The 21,695-nt window shown below is 45.0% G+C and overlaps 1 long non-coding RNA gene across 1 annotated transcript; it reads right to left on the bottom strand.

The window, feature by feature from the left end:
* Window positions 1–1,244: 1,244 nt before the first annotated feature.
* LOC148683490 (uncharacterized) lies at window positions 1,245–18,045 on the bottom strand. The gene is made up of 4 exons (XR_015947013.1): window positions 17,685–18,045; window positions 16,735–16,912; window positions 7,199–7,287; window positions 1,245–1,988 (listed from the first exon to the last, which is right to left on the bottom strand). It is a non-coding gene; the product is annotated as an uncharacterized LOC148683490 (long non-coding RNA).
* Window positions 18,046–21,695: the final 3,650 nt, after the last annotated feature.

Here is a 21,695-nt window from a genome sequence, read left to right as displayed (position 1 = left end):
CCCCCCTCCCCCCGTGCTTTTGAACAAAGCTCCACTGACACGTAGGGGGGGGGGAATTGAGGTGTGGTGGATCTGTGTCCTCTGATTTCCTTGGTTAGAGGGGGGGAATTAAAGCCACAATATTATTCTTACCTAACCTGCAGTGCATAAGGCTTGTGCAGAAACGTTAGATTATTCTACATCGCCTATGCCGTCAGAGGAAATTTATTTGAAATGTCTGCATTCAAATATTAATAAAGCTTGCTTGCTTGCTTAGGAATATATTTTCCATGGTGCTGTGCTGTAAAAGGCACCTTGCGTGTCATTGCCATTGCTTTAAAATATATATAAAGGGATTTTAAAGTGGAAAAAATGAATAAATTTAACTTTATAAGGCTGCACAAAATATATAAAGTATGCAACCAGGGAAAAAAAGAGAGATTCCATTGTCTAATGTATACAGCTTTAAAATAGATTTAAGCAATTCTTGCCAGACTTTCCAAAAGTACTCTTTGTTCAGCAGGGGGGTGGGAATACAATGGTTGGTGTGGTGGGATGGTTTCTGCCCAGAATTGTGAGATAGAGCTTGATACCTTTTGTTTTATCTGTCTACCTATGTATCTTTTTTTAAAAATCCCTCTAATAATGAGCTCAGGTGGTTGAGTGCTAACTAGGAATGGGAAGAACTTCAATTTGGCTGGCATTTTAATTCACACTTCCAAAACAATTTTTAAAAAGAAACACAGTAAATCCTTGGAATGTATCTAAATTTTCTGATGTGGTTCTCAAAGTAACACATGTGTAAGAAAATGAGTATATTGGGGAAAGTGTGCATTGAAATGCTTATATTAAAAATTACACATTTTTTAAAGTGGTTTTCATTGATGCGGTTAAAATATTTTTGGGGGGTTGCCTTATTTTTAATAATTATACTCTGCTAAATTAGTCTATTGTGGTTGCTCTGTTAAACTGCTAAACTGATTAAGAAAAATAATAATAGGTTGATGTTTCAATTTACATTGTTGTTTGCTAGCGACCTTGGGCTCATTGATGCAAGGTGGGGTATAAATGGCTTTAATAGAGTTTTTAAAAAAATGTTACTGTGAGAAAATCTGTTTCATCTCCTTTCCTGGAAATTGCTCCCCATACTCCCAAATGTGCCTTAAAACATGAACCCAAAGAGCAGAAAATGTCTTGGTATACCTACCCAAGCCTTTGCACTTCCAATAGTGAGCACTGGATGTGATGTGGAAAAGAAGCAAATTGACCAGTTGCTTATTAAGTTTATTAAGTGAGCTGACATCCACATCATCCATTTAAAGCACCATGGAATACCATGGCTTCCCCCCAAAGAAACCTGGCAACTGTGGTTTGCTAAGGAACTCCCAGAGCTACAATTCGCAGAACCCTTAACAAACTTCCTGTTCCCAGGATTTGCCATGTCTGTTAAAGTGGTTCGGTTGTGACGGATCGTGCGGCAGGATCGGGCTACGGTTACCGACAATCCTGATTGCTGGCTCTTCTGACTGAGGCTGATGGGGCTTGTAGTCCAACAATATCTGGGTGGCATCAGGTTGGGTACCCCTGAGTTATGGAGTGGGACCAGTAAGCAGATCACCCAATTATTTCTTGCAGGGAGGTCACTCGTAATTTTTCTTTTAAAAAATCATGAATGGTTTTAATGCAACCTCTTATGTCTGATATTGGGTTCATGCAGCTCATCTTTCTTGCTGGGACTTAGTTCTTTGATCACACAACCTGAATTCTGCTCTTGCCATAAAATTATACAATGAGGCTTGTACTTAATAGGCATGTATTCAATTGTTCACCTTCTGACATCAGACCAAACATCTCTCTGGTCCAGCCATGTCCATTGCCATGTCCCTGAGAGTTTACAAGTACAGTGTGGTATAGACACCCCCTGTGTCTGTATGATGCCAGGTATTTACTGCTTTTGTACACAGAAGTTCATTCTTAGCATTCGTGATGCTTCTACAGATTACTTTTGCCTAAAAAGAAAGAGAGCACAAAGGGTTTCAGCCTTTGATGCTTTCAGTTATGGGCTTATGTTTCCGTGTATCTTGCAAGTCATGCGCCCCACACCTCTTTGTTCTCTCATTTCTTATGACGGTATTCTCCTGTCTGTATTTTATCACAAATATCTGAATGAGCTGTTTCATCATTTCTGCTTGTGAAGGTAACATCCCATGCCAACCTTGGTTCAGTTGGGTTTTTGTGCATTTGTCTCATGAAGTTTTGTTCTCTTTCTAAAATTCAAATTATAAATACTTTTTTTAAAAAAAGAGTTTGAACTACCAGCTCTCCCACTAAAAGTTTATTCCCAGCAGTAAAAATGGGAACATCTCCTAAACTCAAGACATCTTTGAGAGCAAGGCATCCATTATTATTTTTTTAATCCATTATCTCTTCCTGCTCCGCAGACATACCTGAAGCAGACATACCAGCTGCTGGGAACCACATTTTCTGCTCATTTTATTCCCAAGACTGGAGAAGCCCTTTGATTTCAACAAGTCTACTCTGATTATGGCTAATGGATATCAAACATTATTTCTAAATTTGCACCTATACATAGAAAGTAGTACATGCAAACTTTATGGATCTCTGTGCCCTCATTTGCCCTCTTTCTTTTGGGAGGGGGGTATGTTTACTCTCTCATTTTGGCAGTGCCTATGTGGTCACTGATACTACTTTGGATTGAAAAGCTGAAGAGAGAAGACAGACTGAAGCAGAAATTTCAGGGGCCCTTGGCCAGAAAATCCAACCTGACACTGATTATCTGAAGAATGCTTTGAACCGGAGGTCCTGGAAACTAATTCTGTGCCCTGCCCAATGGAATGTGGCTTTGGCCAGGATCAGGAGAGTATTTCAGATAAAGTCTTGCTCCTCATAAATAATCTGGCCTTGGTGCTCACAGTCCTCATTTAAACCCAGTCAATATAACAGAAATGCAACTTCTATGAGCATCAAACCAACAAGATTGTTTCAGAGTGATCTATACATTAAATCTAGCAATTACCTGACAGATGGTTCAGATTTCCCTTTCTGATGGCAGGGAGAGAAGTCCACTGTTGAAGGGGACAGGTTGACCTTGCAAGCCTCCTGCCTATGACTACAGAAAGATCTGCAGCTCGTGCTTTATCAACATCTATCTGTACTCCAGTGTTGGGGGTCCAAATGAGGCATGCTGGGGAGTGCCAGCGATATGCCAGAGGCATGCCAGAAGAGGCTGTGCATCTACAGGATCCAAACCCCTCTCATTCCGCCTGCACAGACCCTGAATAAGGGTAAAAATGCACCTGCAGTTGGTGTAGTTGATTTCTCTTGCATTGATCCCAAAGCAAGAGGGGGAAAACTTGTCCTGGATAAATTAGCACTGTGCCAAAATCTGCCTTCTATCATCTCAGACATTTCTTCCTTCCTTTCTGAGGCTTCCAAAAAAAAAAAAAAAACCTGGCCTCATGGTCAGGATACTTAGGATTTGCAAGGTGGCCAAGAGTGGTGTGTGTTTTCTTTCCAGCAAGCATTTATCTAGGACTCTGCAGCCTCCCTCCCCCACTTCCTGATCTGAGAAAGCCCCGTGGGAGGAGTCATCCCATGACGTCTTCCTGTAATTGAAATGTGGGCACCCAGGAAAGCTGCTGAGCACTGCAGATCACTGGTGGGGTACATAGAAACATAGCAAGCTGCCTTACACCCAACCAGGCCAATGGTCCATCTAGCTCAGTGTTGTCTACCTTGAGAGGCAGCAACTCTCCAGGATTTCAGGCAGGGCTCTCTCAGACTAAGCCCTACCTGGAGATGCCAGGGATTGAACTGGGGCCATTCTGCATGCAACACAGATCCTCAGCCGTTTATAGAATGAAATAAGGTACCTTCACTAACAACCCTCAAGCCACCTCTAAAGTAAGGTTAAGTCCAACAAAGGCCCTGCACCCCAACCTTGAGAATTTCACCGACATTTTCTCTCCTCTTTGGCAATTTCCAAAAGTGGTTTCTCTTCTCATTAATTGGGGGAGAATGGTTAAACACAGACACAGGAGGAATCTTCAACACAGCATGAGAAAAAAATGCCTCTGAAAGGAAAGGGGGGAGTAGGATTTTAGACATGGCAGCTCATCCCCCTTTGATTCCTCCAGCATTGCTCTGTCAGTCTTGAACTCATCGAAAAACACTAGCCCTTGAATCTGATTTTAAGACTGGCTCTTGCCCTTTAACATTTTGTTATTTTTTATTTTGCTCTGCCCCCACACTCCACACTCTCAAACATTGAATGGTGCTCCTCTTGGCCGATGCCCTAGAAAGGAAGTCCTTTTCTGATTGTCACAACTGACTGTTTAATATTGCTGAAGAATGCCAGGAAACCCTCCAGAAGAAGATAGGATCCATGGAAAAATGTGTCATCTCCTACTCCTCTTTCCTGTGATCGTGAGTCATGTAAATTTGACCTTTAAGGAGGCTTTTAAATAAAATCTCAGCACTTCATTCTTTCTCCCATCTGGAAGGCAGGGTCTGGCGCTGACATGGCGAGGCCCATGTGCAGCCCAGATGTTGAAAGCCTGACAAGAGTTACAACAGCTCAGCTGCATTTTGAACTGTTCCTTGACCTCTTGACATGTGGAAATTCCATATAACCTTCGAGTCCTCACACCTGAAAGAGGCTTCACCCCTGCCAATGGGAAAGTTTAGTGAGGGAGCATGTGCTATGCACACAGAAGGTCCGTGGTCCAATATCCAGAATATCCAGGCAGAAGGGGGAAAACTCCCATCTGTAATTCTGGGGAGCCACTGCCAATCAGTGTAGAGACTATATTGAACAAGATGGACCAAGGCTACATCCCCACCATCCGCTGAAAGTACAATGATACCACTGTAAACAGTCAGTGCTTCCCCCAAGGAATTCTGGGAGCTGTGGTTTGTTAAATGTGCTGAGAGCTGTTAGGAGACCCCTACTCCCCTCACAGCTCCCAGAGCATAGCGTGAGAGGTGCCAAGGGGGGCATGGCCCCGGGCACACAGTTTTTTGAGGGGGTGCAAGCCACGTGCCCCCAGACAGGCGACCCCAGCACAACTTGACCTGGTGCTCCTCTCCTCCCTCCAAGGGCTGCATCATTTGGCTGGGCTCCCCCCTGTGTGGGTGGACAGGCAGCTCACCATGGCCCCACTTTGCTCCAGTGGAAGTGGGGCCACTCCAGTGGTGTAGGCAGTGAGGGCTGAGCTGGCGCCCTCCCGCCCCGTGCAGCAGCAACCAACGCTATGCCACTGCCCAGAGTGATTGTTAAATCACTCTGGGAATTGTAGTTCTGGGGAGGGAATAGGGGTCTCCTAACAATTCTCACCAGCCTTAACAAGCTGCACTTTCCAGAATTCTTTCGGAGACACCATCCCTGCTTAAAGTGAACTCGCAGTGCCTGAAATGTATGGTGTGAAAGTTGCCCGAGTATAAGGCAGCTTGCATACGGTCCTGATCAATTTCTGTGGGAAATGGGGTGTGGAGCTGGGAGGACAAAGGAATGGTGATTATGATACTACTGGCTAGCCAAGTATTTGTCCTCTGACTTTTGCACCTTCTTGCGAAATGGTTCATGGGATAATGGCGGAGGGCATTCCAGCATGCTTTGGAACAGCTATTTGCCACAATCCCAGAGACGAGATAAGAAAGCAATACAAATGCTGAACAATTCTATGTCCTATGTTATGTATTCAGTGGTCTGTGTTTCCCTGAGATTGAGTCTGGACTAACGATTCTGAGCTACTGTGTTCTGATTCAATACATGATGTCCAATCACAGAACATTTCAGGATTTGGGCCTCTCCCGTTGGCCCTTGAGCTCTGAGTTGTGATTCGCAGCATGGAAGTTTAGACAGCCAATCACGTTGGGAGTGGGAGTGGCCCAGGCTTTCAGGAATGTATATAAGCAGTTGCTTTTCCTCTGTTTCCCAATTATGTAGTTCAATGAAGGTTCTTGCTGTTATCGCTGTGTCTTGCCTCGTGTGAATGCACCTACACTTCACTGGCAACGAGGGTGGAATCCTAGGCTAGGTATGCAGCCCTGGCTAGCTGAAATCACTGCTGGGAAACGTCGCCTCAGCAGAGCTGAACTCCTAATGCCCACAAGGGCTCGGTCTAGGTGTTGTCTGAGTTTGGGCACATTCTGCAACAGGGAAATAAGCCTGCTGTAAGGTGGCCACATGCCCTACACTGCACTCTGTTTGAAGGGTTAGGAGCATTGGAAGCTGCCTTAAACCAAGTCAGATCCATCTATCTTAGTACTGCCTACACTGACTGTCAGCAGCTCTCAGACTTCAGGCAGAAGTCTTTTCCATCTCTACCTAGAGATGTTGGGGATTGAACCTGGGACCTTCTGCATGCAAACCATGAGCTCTACCACCGAGCCACAGCTCTCTGCTCCAAGTCTGGTTTAAAGATTTTTAAAATGTGAGAAGGAAGAGCAAGGATGATGGGATGAGATTGGGGCCACATTCTGCCCCAGTGGGACCACTGCCCTGCCTCAGCCCTGTCCAGGTAAGCAGCAAAGATGCCTGTGTCGGGAGGGCAGTTCCACCACACAACTACTGGACTTTCTCTTTGGGCCTGGCTCATGTCCTTTGATTCATGGTCCCTGGCTCGCTACGGACTGTTGCTTGTGGTCTTCCCACAGCCATCTGGGTTAGCCACTGGGAGACTGGTGTCAGTGGGCCATTGAATCTGGCCCATCTTTGCCCATGGGTGAGAAATATGAATGTCACTGTTATGTACTGAGCTGAATCCTAGAACAAAGGATCCAGAATGCAGCAGTCGGATTGGTCTGCAGGAGCCACCCAATCCAGCTCCAGGTGGAAGTGAATCAGCACCCTGATTGGCCTGCAGGAGCAGCCAATCAGGCTGCTGGCAGAAGTCAATCCGCAACCTGATTGGCCCACAGGTGCAGCTCTGAAGTAGCCAATCATGCAAGGCCCATTGTGTAAATAATGTATATAAGCAGACGTTTTGGGGGAAAGAGCCATTCTTCTCTTCTTCCTCTATTGCTACTACAAGCTGAATAAAGAGCATGAAATTCACTCTCGACTCCGAATATATTTCAGTCACCCTGAAATATTTCAGTATATTTCAGTCATCTCTGATGAGGAAGGGGATAGTGAAGGCTAGTCTATTAGGACAAATGGGGCACACCCCACCAACTTCAGTCTGCCAGCACCCACCTGCATGTGTCCTTACATCCAGTCCAAGCAGGTAGCCCTGCCTGCCAGCTTCCTCTCCCTCCTTGGTCTCAGGATTGCCCTTGTAGAACCTAGCAAGGAAGAGGATGGAGATGAAGGCTAGAATTAGCTGGCTCTGCCTGTAGCTGACTCTTGCTCTGCTTATCCTTTGCTTGGACTCCACCTACCATTCGGGCTTCTGCCCCACCACCCCAATGGGTACCATCTGCCCCTGGAAGGGTGGAGTTTTTTTAATGTAACTAATAAATATGACACCATTTTGCTTCAACAGCCACCCAATATTGTGGCGGGTCTTTGCCTTTGGTTCCTCCACCAGCCACCAACCCATTCTGGTGATCTCTTTGAAACGCAAATAAAAATACTTAATTGAAGTGGAAGAATGTGGCATTTCTGAATGGGAACTTACTGGAAACTAGGGCAAAAATAGCAAATACACTTTCCCTTTGGCAAATAATACAGAAGGTTTTTTCCCCCTCTTCTTCTTCTTTAAAGAACAACTTTAATAATATTACCAGGGTTTTTTTTCATGGGGACAGAAACTATCAAATCCAAATCAATGCAATAAGTGAAAACACACCCGGCGTCATAAAAGGCTTTGGGAAAGATGCCATGTTAATAAAGGGGGAAATGTGAAGGAGTCTATGAAGAGAAAGCAGTTAAGAAAAACTCAGGCACTTGTAAAAAAAAACCCACTCCAACAAAAACTGCAGGCAAGATTTATTTTTAATTTGGAGGGAGGGGGCTTTTTCTTTGGTCTCAACGGATTTTTGATTTAGGAGATGATGGAGACGTTTATTTGCAATTGAAACAATTGGTTTATAAAGAGGAATTGAGGAGACCTTGTAAAAAAGGAAACAGATCTTAAATCAATAGGACATATTCTGTGATTACTTCAAAACATTGGCCTCTTATCATCATCCCACTCCAAACATAAGGCAGGCACAGTGAAATCGCTAAGAACATGAGAAGAGCCCTAGTAGATCAAGCCAAAGGCCCATCTAGCCTAGCAATCTCTTCTCACGTGGCTAATCAGATGCTTATGGGAGGTCCACAAGCAGGGCAAGAGAGCAACAGCACTCTCCCAACTTGCAGTTCCCAGTGACTGGTATTCATAGGCATTCAGCCTATCCATAACTACAACCTTCACCAGTCTCCAGACTCATCCTTCTTCTCCTTCTCAATTGGCTTAGCAGAAACCTTGCTGCAACCACCTTAAGAGTCCTGCCAAGGAGCTGTATAGCTCAGAACCCTTCAAAGACAACACCTGCATGGAGCTGGAATTCAGCAGACGAGGTTCAAAATGCAGTGCTCAGACACACATGTCTGCTTATTATGAATGACTGAAACACGAAGTGTTGACTGCTTTGTGTGAATGTTCAGTCGCAGATCTAACACCACAGGTGGGACTTTTCCTAACATCTCAAATGACAGTGCTTTTCAGCGGGGTTCTAATTCTCACATTTAACTTCCAGTCCCAAGGCCTGTTTCACATGCACAAATGCACATCGTTTGGTTTGACTGTGCTCAATTATTGTACCCTTGATGACTGACTCTCTTCAGGTTGCCATTCATTCTAAAGCATTCTGTCATGCATGCTTTAGTTGAGATTTCTGCATTGTGGGGAGTTGGACTCAATGGGCCTCAGAGTCCCTTCCAGCTCTACAATTCTATGATTCTATGACTAAAGCTATCAAAATGTATTCAAGCTGGGGTTATCTTACATTGACTAGTTTGTAAGTATTTTATGTCATTATCCAGACCAAGATCAGCACTTTCAAATCCTCTGGTTTTCTAAGGGCATCTTAGGGGATACTTGCTTCTCTCATTCAATTTCAAGCTCTGATCCTAATCTTACTTACTTCAAAGTTAATCCTGCCAAAATCTCTTGGACTTCTTAAATAAACAAGCAGGTTGCAACATGGCTTAACTTGGGTTGAAAGATGTCCTTGCTTATTATGTGTGCAGGTTTCTGCTTGTGGGTAGCGAGTTTCTCTCTGCCAGCTCTGCCTATTTCACCTGGCACAACATTGTCTAACCACTAGAAACTGAATGTCATCAAATTTCTAGTGCATCTCAAGTTTTGACATTCCGACAAAGGGATCCTGGTTATAGGAAGCCAGCAGGACTTAGATCTTTAAGCTAAGTTAGTATAAGTGAGCCCTGTTCCGAACTCCATTCAGAACTGGGGCCCTTAAAACAGAGTTTGACTTATACAACCTTTCCTTTAGGTTGCCAGGTCACATGACAAAGCTGAAGGAGGATTGGAAGAGGTGTAAATCACCCCTTGCCCCATTCCTCTCCTGCCATGCCCCTGATAAGGGAAGGAAACCCAATATAAAATTGCATGTTGCCCAACTGGGGCGCATCAAAGCGCATTGTGTGGGCGGGTTCTTTGACATGTGTTGTGACATTCCACTCAACGCCATTCATCACCAGGCCCCCATACTTCCATTTGGTTTCCAAAGAAACAAAAAGATGCAGCTTGCCTTTTTCGGCCAGTTGTTGCTGTACCCCATGCACTTGTTCCATTAGCGCACAGACTTACACTTATGCAATGGGACTTTCCACCTCTCTTTCCCCTGCCCACACCCTATCCCATCCCTCGATATGCTCCAGATGGTTGGGGAGCTCCCAGAACAGATTCAGAGGGTGTGCAGATGGAGGAGAGCGGGGCAGGTTCTGTTGCGCAAGTGGAAATCCTTGTGCTAACGGAATGGGTTCCCAAGTGTGACATTGGATTCAGCCCAATTTGTCCATTTCCCACTGTCAAATGTTGGTTGCATATTGCTGGAATGCAACCATTTAACCCCCCCCCCTCTTTCTTATGGCAAAAGTTTGGTGGTGTTTAAGGGAGGGAAATTCCAATATTATTTCAGTTTCTAGAAACACCTTTAATTTCCAACACCCTTTTGTTGGGTGAGACTCCAAATAGCCAGGTGCTTCAGAACCAGGCCACACCAATGTCTGGAAGGCATTTTGCAGGGATAGCCCAACGACTGACACCCTCCACCCTCTTCCCCTTTCCCTGGCTCTCATCAAGAGCAGCTATTCACATTTATATATGGAACTGTGTTTCATTACTTCGTACATTTTCAAATAATGAGGGCCTTTGCTATTTCAAGTGCTTCCTATTTTTGTCTTCCATATTTGTTTGGGGAATAGATTTATGAAAATCAGACCTAAATCCTCCTATACCTGTTTTATTAGTTTTATTAGTGTCAAGCTCACTCATCACTAGGGTGATGAACCTGACAATTCACTAGGGTGAACCTGACAATTTCAGCTTCTTTCATATTCTCAATTTTCCATTCTTCCATTTAGCATGTTTCTACTTCAGTTTATGATTTTTAAAAGCCTTCATCAGGATGTCCCCTAATATAAATGTTTATATACAATTCCTCCTAACATACATATATTTCCAAAACGAACTTCCCCCAATATGATGCATGTTCACTAATATATGCAATTATATGCACATTTTATCTTTGTATATGCATTTTTGTTTACGTAACTTGGCTGGGGAACCGCATTGCAAAATTCAAAGCAATCCAGAAATTTCAAAAGATGAAAGTGTTTAAATTTGATAGTTTCTGAAAATACAAATGAGGGGAGATGGTATTAAAATGTGAACTGAATTGAATCTCTCTCCAATCCCTACTCATCACCAGCTGCCTCATTAAACATTGAGATCTCTGAAAGGTACTATGGAATCAGGGGGCATCTGTCTGGATTTCAGCCTTGGACAGGAGGAAGAAAGAGATGAGCTTATGTCCACATCTTTGCATGACATGTGACCATCTTCAGTGCAATTTATTGGCATAACACAGACCTAGTCCCATTAGCAGAGCAAGAGCTACTTTGGAAGAACAGCTAAGCATTTCCTCCCTCGGATCCATAAACTGTACCTCAACCATTTGTTGGCTTCTGTGTGTCTCAGGAGACCTTTGGAAGAGTGTGCCTTTGCAGGTAAAGTCAAAGCATTAGAGAGTTGCAGCGCCAGCTGTGGCTGTAGAGGTTGATATGGGAAAGACATGTTTTATTGCAGGTGGGGCTTATGAAGGCAAACAGTTTTGCTGCTACAGGTGCCCCAGGGTGTTCCTTCTCCCTGTGCTCATCCCAGTCCACCAGTAAATCTCTTTGTTTCTACAAGTTTGATTTGCCAGTTTGATAATCTTAGCAGGATTAACCCTTAGACTAAGAACGCTATCGAGTTGGGCCTCTGTGGAACTGGAGCTCTAGCTTGGGGGTAGGGAGCCTGCAGCCCATGGGACTAATTAGGCCCCACTATTTGGCCCGTAAGGTTGTTTTGGCAATGCCATATCAATCTGCCGTACATTTGATGTCATCTATGGTGTAAGTGAGGGGCAGATAAAGGCAGGGCTTGGATGAAAAAAGCTTTGTAATTAGCTGATTACCAGTGCTTTGGAATCACTATGCAAGGGGCGTTGCAAATCTTGTCTAGCTAAAGTGTAATTTTACAAGAGTGTTTCAGTATAGGGAGGGAAGTAATGTTCCCTGTGGTGGGTAAAAGATGTATCTTTATCATACGAACCTAGCACTCCCCTTTACTGCCTTCCAGTCTTCCCTAAATATAGAGCACTGCTGCACCAATGATGCAATGGGATAGGATGCCTAAGAGGAAGCCTGTGGATGCTTGGAGCCAAAATGCTGTTTAACCAGGCCATTGAAAGAGCATTAGTTCAAATAAAATGCAAATCAATTTCATCCAAGGATGGGTCTGGAGGGGTTTGTGCTGGTTTATCTCTCCCAGGGGAATGGCATTTCCAGCTGTGAGTGACTTGTGCATTCCAGTCACACCTACCCCCCTTTGCCAACCCACTTTCCTGTGACATCAAACTTCCCAGGTTTACTGGTACCTTATTGGCTGGGTTCCAGGGCTAGGATCGCCCCCTGCAACCTGATGTTGGGTCTTGGGTTTCCCATAGGACTGAGTGCAGAAGAAGACAGGCAGCTCTCTTATATAACCCTTTCACCCTCTTTTTTGTCCCTTGCTTACCAATATCAAGTCATGCTGCATGTGCAAATGTCAGCCCATCAATTGGTGTGTGTGTGTGTGTGTGTGTGTGTGTGTGTGTGTGTGTAAGCATTTGTGCACATGCACACCAAGAAAAGAAACGAGAGCAGTGAGGGTATATGCAGCAAGCCCCTCGCATAGACTCTACACGCAGCAGAACACTCACCTTCTTTAATGATCTATGGTTCTGTAAGCAACACTTTGAGAGTTTGTGCTTTCTTTGGTCAAGATCCAAGGCAAAGTGGAAGCCCACACATAATAACCAACTGTTGAAAGTGAGAATTAGCAGCAGCCAATTCCATTTTCAGGCTCTTCAACCCCTCCGAAAGCTCCCTGCCTCTCCTTTTATGGAGGCTAGAAATTCCATGTTGACTTGGCTCTGTTACAGGGAAGCATGAGGCCCGGCTGAAAAGGCCAGCCCCCCTGCCAGCCCCCTCCCCAAAGTGGAGGTCATTTCTTTTCTTATTCTGTATTTCTAAATCAGGATAGGAAGTGCTGCTTTGCTAATTGTGGGCCCCCTAAATGAATCATGACCACATTAGATGCCATATTTGGTACAAATGAGCATATATTTCTTCACTTACTGAAAGAACTCCAGCTGGTTGTTACATATACACACACACTCACGTACACACAACTATTTAAAATAGTAAAACCTCAGAAATACAGCCTGAGGTCATTTTTTGGCACAAGTGCCCATTTTGTACCAAAGTTTTAAGATGTGTTTTAATATCTGCAAAAAAAAAAAAAGCATTCTTGAGCATGGCAGAGAGGAGTCATTTGGGACGAGCAGTTTCTTAATCAGGAATGACTCTCAGTTTACAGGCATCTTTTGGTACTCTATTGCAAGGAGCAATCAACAGGCAGCTGTTCCATACAACTAGGAAAGCTATATAGATTCCAGGGGGTGGGGGAGTAAAGATATTTGAAATGCATGTACATTCTTGGAATGCAGAAGGGTCAAAGGAGATAGCATTTCCCTGCACAAGATGTGGCTTCTAAGGACACTCATTACAGTCATAAGTACATAAGAAGAGCTCTGCTAGATTAAGCCCAAGGCTTACCTATGCCAACATCCTTTTTTTCAATGACCAACATAGCTGCCAAGTACCCCGTATTTCCCGGGAAACCCCCGTTTTTCCTTACCGTTTCCCGGAGGTCTCCCGTTCCAGCTCCTCTCCCGTTAATTTCCCTTATTTTTGTTCCTGTCGGCAGCCATTTTTCTGGTGCTGCTTTGCCCATCTATGGGCACCAGAAAATGGTCGACGCCGAAAGTCGCATCTACACATATCCGGAAGTGTGTAGATGCAACTTCCGGTGTCGCTTTGCTCATCTATGGGCACCAAAAAATGCCAGCGCCGACACTGGAAGTTGTGTCTGCGCACTTCCGCGCATGCGTAGATGTGACTTCCGGCGCCAGCCATTTTCGGGTGCCCATAGATGGGCAAAGCGACACCGGAAGTTGCATCTACGCACTTCCGGACATGTGTAGACGCGACTTCTGGCACCAGCGCCGGCCATTTTCGGTGCCCATAGATGGGCAAAGCAACACCGGAAGTTGCGTCTACGCAACTTCTGGTGTCGCACGGCTGCCGATCCTGGATTTCTCCATGGGGTACTTGGCAGTTATGATGGCCAACCAGATGGCCATGGAAAGCCTGCAAGGAGAACCTGAGTGAAACAGCACTGGTACCCAGCAACCGGTACCCAGAGGCATACAGCCAACACATTTCAGACTGCAAGCTCCAGGAAGCGATCCTTCTCTTCTTCTGTACATCATATGTAAGGTGGGCACAACTTTTAAGGGGCAACATATGGCCATTACAGAAGCCATCAACTCCTCATCTCCTCTGGTCTAGTGGTCTCAGGGGCCATGACCATAAAGAGAAGGAGCCTGAGATGGGACAAAGGCATGCTCAAGAACAGGCTAATAAACACAAACAAAAACAATCAAGCAAAACAAAACCCAGCTGGCCGGGATAAATTGGGGCACCCTGGCATTGAGTCAGAAGCCACAGCAGCTTTAGGAATTACAGGACTGTCCCAGCAAATTTGGGACCATTGGAGGATATGTACCTGAAGCATGCACTGCAGAGGGGGCCTAAATCAGGATTGGGGAACCTCGGGGCCAAATGCAGCCCCCCAGGCCCCTCTGTCTGTCAAGGCTCTATCAAGACTTTGGGGGGATTATGAGCCCTCCCCCGTGGGCAGTCAAAAAGGCAGATAACCGAAAGAGCTCTTACCACATAATTTATTCAGTTTTGACTGAGAGAGACAAAAGAATGTTGTCTCTACAATAATGGCGTTGCTCCAACTGAGCTTCACTCCCTCCCTAGCAACAGCACTTCCCTTTATGGTGGCCACCAGGGGCTAATTGTCTCTGAGTCCTTCGCTCTTCCACTTTCAATGCATGTCGAGTTCTGGGAGAGGGGTTGGGTCAGAAATGCTCTCCAGTGTAATGTGTCAGCTGGCTGCTCTGGCTCTGGCTCCCCCTTCTCCCAACACCTCCCAACCCTTCTGTTCACCTGTTTCTGAGCTGTGACCTTCCTCAAACCACTGGGGAATTCAATACTGCCTTCCTCTTCTCCTGAAGTTTCAGGAGGTGGGGGAGTCCCCACCATTCCTCCTCAGTCTCGCCCCCCCCCCCCACAGTCCAGTCCCTGACATCATCTGGCCTTCCATAGGCCACACCTGCTGCCCAGGCCACAGCTGCTTTCCCCAAGCTGCACTTCTCACCAGCCCTAGAAGGATTTCAGTGGTCAGCCTGAGTGGTCAGCCTGGGTGGACCACATCAGTTTGGAATGTTCTTTATTAAAGAGGCACCCACCTGCAATTCCATGATTCACAGGAACTGCAGGACACTTACACAGAGTTCACCAGCTCCTGATGAGAAGGTGTGGCTCTGTTGGTCAGAAGAAATAAAGATTGCTTGGAACAGAACTGGGAATCTACAGCTCACAGTGAGCTGCCCCATATGGAGAAGTCTTCTCACGCTCTAGAGTGGAGCTGCCTACCCCTGCTTGCCATTCACCTCTGAATAGGAAGGACTATAAAGGGTTTTCTGTTTGAGCTCGGACTCTTCCTGAGCAACAGTGGTCAGCCTTGCTGGCTCTGAAGTGCTTTGATGTGTTCTTTGGCTCTGACTTATGGCTCCTGGCATCTTGTTGTGGCTTGTTCTTTACCGCTAGGCTCACAGTGAACATGCTAGGCTTGGCCAATCCAGAGACCTTGTGCTGCCTGCCAATTGCTGAAGCCAATGCACCCCTATTCCCATCTATACCTGAAGAACACTGGAAGCTGCCTTATACTGAATCAGACCAATGGCCCATTTGTCTGTGCTGACTGGAAGCAGCTCTGAAGAGTTCAAGGCAGGGGACCTTCTCCACCCTACCTGAAGATGCCAGGGATTGAACCTGGGACCTTCTGTGTACAAAGCAGATGCTCCATCATGAAGTTATGGCTTGAGAGTGCAAGTTACCAATAGCTCCCTAGTCTTGGACCCACACTCAGATTCTAAAGCTATAGATCCAAATAAACATGCCCCTGGGGAAGGAAAAGTAAGTCTCTGCACGCATGTAAGAAATTTGAGAGAAAGTCAAAACTAATTAAAACAATTCTTTAAAAAGATAGCTAAAAAGACTCTTATTAAAAACCTAAAAACTCCCTTTAAAGAATCAAGTCTTCAAAAACGTTATATGCTCTAAGAAAATCTTCCAAAAGAATTCTTCCAAAAGAATTTAAAAATTATAATGTAGCACCTTAGAGACCAACTGAGTAGTTTTAGGTATAAGCTTCCGTGTGCATGCACACTTCTTCAGATAGGAACGTAGGTGATGCTTTAGCTGAGATTTCTGCGTTGCAGGCAGGTGGAGTGGAGGACCTTTGGGGGTCCCCTTCCAACTCTACCATTCTATGATTCTATCTTCCTACAGAGAAAGTGTTAGACTCGGCTTCACGGCTGCATTAGGTAGATATATTCTGAATCCCTGGATGTTTAAAACAAAGTGACACTCTGAATTTATGTTGCAAGCTGGACCTAGTCAACCTCTCAAATGCACGTGTGCGTCTCTTGCGATAAATTCCCTCCAGGGACATGTTATGTCATTCCCTGATGGGTGGTAGAATGGAAACGCTGGGACGAGCCTTTGAAGGATTTAATTCGCTTCTTAATTGCACAAGCCGGAGGATAAATGTCCTACAGCCAAAGAAGATGGAAGGCTTGCTTGTGCAGAATAGCTTGAACCTGAGTGATTTAGCACCAGCTAAATCTGACAAATTACAGTAGCACTGACAGCTTTACAGTTTTGTCAACAGCAGGCCCCACCTCATTTCAGAGCTCTCAGTGGAGAGATCATAGGAGTCTCTTGGCACCATGGACGAGCTCATGGCGCTAAAGAGTTTCATCTCTGACTGAGGCTGATATTATGTATTGCAACAAAGCTCCCAGAAAGCTGTAGAAAAGCACACGAGGCTTTAGACTCACCTGTCAGGTTCCTGAAAGCTCCCTCATGTACTGAAATGACTTTCTGAAGAGCATTGAGTGGCTTCTGGTCCTGCTGTGTGGATCACTGAGAACGAGCATGGACAAAACCAACCATCATATGTACTGAAAATGGAAACATCTTAATTTATTTCATAGATTAGGTCTCTGTGGAGATGATCTAGGTGCAAAAAAAGAAATCATTAGCTGCAGTGCAAAAGAATGAGAAAAAAATGGCTTAAACCCATCAGGCACTGAATCTAGCACTAGTTTCTTCTGTAACAATATTTAATAATTTGTTTATTTATTTCCTCATTTAACCATTGCCTTCCACATTTGTCTCAAGGCAATGTACAAAATGCTGTAAAGGTAAAGGGGCCCCTGACCATCAGGTCCAGTCGTGTCCGACTGGACAAAATGCTATAAAAACCATTAAAAACAACAGCAGATGAATGTTAAAAGAATGCCAAGTAGAAACCCATGGCAGACAACTACTCAACCTCCTGGGAAAGCTTATCTGAACAAAAACGTATTCAATTGATTCCAGAAAGTGCAGATAGTGAGGGCTTGTCATAAAAATGCTCCCTGTGCCTGTTGGAGAGGCTTGCCTGGTGAAGTAGAGTCACTGCAGCTTACCAGGGGGAGAGAGGGGGGACAGAGAGAACAAGGCCACATGGGAGCACAAGATTGACTCCACTGGTGCACCTGTGAAGCCCCACTCTTGCCATTGTCTCATGTCTCCGCATCCCAAGAATGATGCTGCTATCAGGAAACTATTGCTCTGGCTCCACCCCCACCCCCCAAGGCGAAACACTCCTGCTTTGCTCAGGGCGCTTTGCTGTAGCAGAAACCCTCGCTGTTGCCCAGTGCTGCTGTTTTAACTTTCCCCCATCCTACCAGAGTGATGCTACATTAGGAGCACTATGGAGAGTGCTGCAAGGTAAGTCTGTTACCTGATCTCCACTGACACAGAAGGCCAATCAGATGGCATTCACCAAGGATCCACTCCAACCTAGAGCCAGCCCTGCAAATTGGACCTCCTCATTGCCTTGAATGGACTGGAAGCACCCCCTAGGACACTTTCTGCTATGGCTTAGAACTCCAGATGACAACGTCCTTCAGGAAAACATGCTCAGCATTGCTGATCTTCTTACTGAGCATCCCTGGGGTTCCCTGGAACACAGTGTGCAAGTTCCTGTTTTCAAATAAAGCTGCCCCTTGCCACTCTAAAGAGTAGAGTCTTCACCCACCACCTTCAAAATCAGGTTTAAGAATTGCCGTGGGTAGATGAGTTACTTTTTGCCCACGAGCTTCATCTTTGTTATACATCCCACCCCCATGTAGCCAAAAGGAAGCTCATGCTGCGAGCTTCACATCTGCGGCAAACGTTTTTGTAAAATAAATATTGGCACTTAGCAGCACAACATCTGCCGTCTTGCAAAACCAGATTCAGGCTTCTCCTTAGATTTGTCTGCTCACAAGTGCGCAACCTCACCAAATGCAGCCAAGTTAGCTGCCCCCACCTGGCTCAGCTAGCATATGGTCCTTATAAGATCAATAAGATATGAGGCATGCTTATCTTGAAGCAAAGAGGTTTTCATTAGCGGGTCAGCCAAGAACCAGTGGTGAGGGAGACCGAGATACCACAACACGTAGAGTTATTTACTGCTATCAAAACCTCAGTGTAAAAAGGTTTTGCAGGCAATTCTGTGAGGGCATTTTGGTTTCCAAAAGTTTTCTTTAAAAATCGCTTGATGGGTATCACTCAAACTCCCCATCTCCTTGGCTTCTTTTGGGATAAATGCATTCCCTGGCATTTGTACATGGTCTTCTGCATCTGATATAACATAATAGGCAATAAGAGTTGCTCTGTCCGCTACACCTTGGTATCTGCTGAAGTGCATCTTAAAAATATACGTATACCTCAAGTGTCAAAAACCAGGGGAAAGAGATGCATCTTCAGTATTTGCAGGAAGCTGTATGAGGAAGATGCCAGATCCACCACTGCAGGGAGGGAGTCCCACAAGTTAGTGGCTGCAAGTACCCCGAGCCTCCTTTTGCCTGTGTGTGTGTGATTTCTCTAGATATGAAGATCCAGGTTTGGGGTAAGGACACTTTGGTGAGAGAACCCCAGCAGAAATTGAAAGTCACAAAATATGCAGCCAAGTAAAGCATGGAAATATAGGCTGTTAGGCCTTTAAACTATGCCAACTGAAGTTTCCAAGTCTTCAAAGGAAGCCCAATATATCATCCCATCAGTCCTGTAAGGTACATTCATTATCATTAGTGCAACAGGGCTTCCCCCCCCCCATGCCTCCCTCAAATCTGCTCTGTAGGCTCAGGAGGATGCCTAGAGGGGCACATAGGGTGAGGAGAAAGGAGATCATTCCATTTGGCAAGCAGAAATGCTTGCACTGATGGAAAGGAATTCTTAGCACTACATTAAATTCCACCCCAGGTCTCAAATATGGCCACCTTCCTTCCACCTTGTCCAATGCTTATACTGTAGAACATCATAGACCTTGTGCATACATGTGAGATTTCTAGCCCTTTTTGAGATCAGAGTCAATTGCACCCACTTCCCTCCCGTATCCCACAATAGGATGAAATCAAAACTCCAGGGCACTTTGACATATAATACCATGCCAATATCTGCACCATATAATATGTTCATTTTGTTTTGTTCCTCGGTCTGTTGCCTCCACACTTTCCACCATCTGTGGCTGCTTTGCCTTGCCTTGAACTACTTCTGATCTTGGCGGGAGAGGAATTCTTTTGCCCGGGCCCAGATGGTTTGCTTTCTGTCTTGTTCTCCATCTTCATTATCAAACTCATTTTCTAAACCTGTCTTGAAAGTAACTCAGGAATGACTGCAAAATCTCATCCAGAAGTACTCCTTTGCTTCTGGCCCAATTTTCTGGGGAAAGAGTTGATCGCCCCCTACCATCATCAAATACCCACATACTCACACACAATGCCACTTTTCTGCTCTCAATTCTTTACACCCCAAGTGATTTTTCTTAAAATAAATGGTATCATGGCACTGGTGTGCATGTTTGCACCTCACACGTCATTAGTCCCTGAAGTCTGGAAGAAGAGGTAAGAGAACCGTGTTTCTACAGAAATGTAATCAGTAAATGGTCATAGCGACACTTTGCCTTGGCTACATCTCAATGTCTCAGTGGACTATTGTAATGTGCTCTACAAAAGTTTTCCTTAGAAGAGTTTCCAGAATCTTCATTTGGTTCAGAATGCAGCCCAGGTGGGGAATCTTTGTCAGTCTGAGGGCCACATTCACTGACAGACAACTTTCCGGAGGACCATGTACCAATGGAGGTTAGAGTTAGATGCAATGGTGAGTGAAGCAACATACTGTATAAGATGCTTAGTTTTCAGAAGAAGAAGAAGAAGAAGAAGAAGAAGAAGAAGAAGAAGAAGAAGAAGAAGAAGAAGAAGAAGAAGAAGAAGAAGAAGAATTTATTATTTATACTCCTCCCATCCAGCTGGGTTTCCCTAGCCACTCTGGGCAGCTGCCAACAGAATATTAAAAACACGATAAATAATCAAACATTAAAAACTTCCCTAAACAGGGTTGCCTTCAGATGACTTCTAAAAGTCAGGTGGTTGTTTACTTCCTTGACATCTGATGGGAGGGTGTTCCACAGGGCGGGCGCCACTACTGAGAAGGCCCTCTGCCCACAGGGCCGTCTTAAGCCCATCCGGCGCCGTGGTGCAAAGGTCCCTCCAGCGCCCCCCCCCCCGTTTCCCAGAGTTTAAAGGTCAGCACCAACACTTTGAATTGTGCTCAGAGACGTACTGGGAGCCAATGTAGGTCTTTCAGGATCAGTGTTATGTGGTCTTGGTGGCCACTCCCAGTCACCAGTCTGGCTGCCACATTCTGGATTATTTGCAGTTTCCAGGTCACCTTCAAAGGTATCCCCAAGTATGATAAGGTACATTCCACCCACACAAAGGTCAGAGGCTTCGACATCTCTCAATCTCCTATCCAACTGAACAACACAAATCACCACAGTCCAAGGAAACATTCCAGTGCTGCAAAAACACTTGAGAAGTACACACAGCCGAGCCAATGAGTGGGGAGACCTGAGGAGAGGAGTTGTGGCCAGGTAGAGAGGCCCAGGCGGCCATATTTTGCCATCACATTGAAAATGCAGGTTCAATGAATCCATGTAGTTCTATATGGTCATATGGTTGTATCAGCATGGCCCTGCCTTACAACATGAGCCTTTTTTAGCTAGGCAGGGGAATTGCCATTCCTGCTTTCCCACCCCCCTCCAAAAAATAAACTGAGCTATTTAAATGATTTTTCAAGTGCCTCCTAGCTATTGAATAGGATTACTTTCCACAGTGCCTGCCACAAAACCATCATCTCTTCTTCCTCCTCCTCCACCACCACCACCTCTTCCATTAGTCTCTTAAAAGTCTTACTATATCTATTGTATGTTAATTTAAGTTACTGTGAGCTAAACATGGCCACTCAACCACTTCAACCACATAATGTTCATTCTGCACCTGTAAGGAACCAAACTTTTAGTGTGGCAGCTCCCATACTCTGGAAATTTAACTGAGAACCTATACTTTTAATTGCTGACTTTATTCCTGTTGTTTGTTTTCAGTGTTGAATTTTATTGAAAAAGTTTGATGTATATTTTATACTCTATAGGTGAGCTGATTTTCGGGGGGGGGGGTCAACCACTTTGGAGACTTACTGTCAAGCAAGAGAGAAGGCGAGAAATATTGTGAATTAATGAATAAATAAATAAATTGAAGAGCAGTATGAGATTACTCCTTGGGAAAGTGTCTCCCATGCTACTGTTCCATATTTATGAAATCTTAGGGTTGTAGTCAATGTAGTGTTAAGTTAAAGTCACTTGAAAGTGTTCTTGTTCCTCTGGTGAAATGTTTTGCAGTAGTGGAAGATAGTTGCATTAGCAGGTAGCTGG

The sequence above is a fragment of the Zootoca vivipara genome, chromosome 14 (genome assembly GCF_965207765.1).
Source record: "Zootoca vivipara chromosome 14, rZooViv2.hap1.1, whole genome shotgun sequence".
Classification (NCBI taxonomy): domain Eukaryota; kingdom Metazoa; phylum Chordata; class Lepidosauria; order Squamata; family Lacertidae; genus Zootoca; species Zootoca vivipara.
Note: the sequence above shows the minus strand (reverse complement) of the source record. Positions and strands in the feature narration are given on the sequence as shown.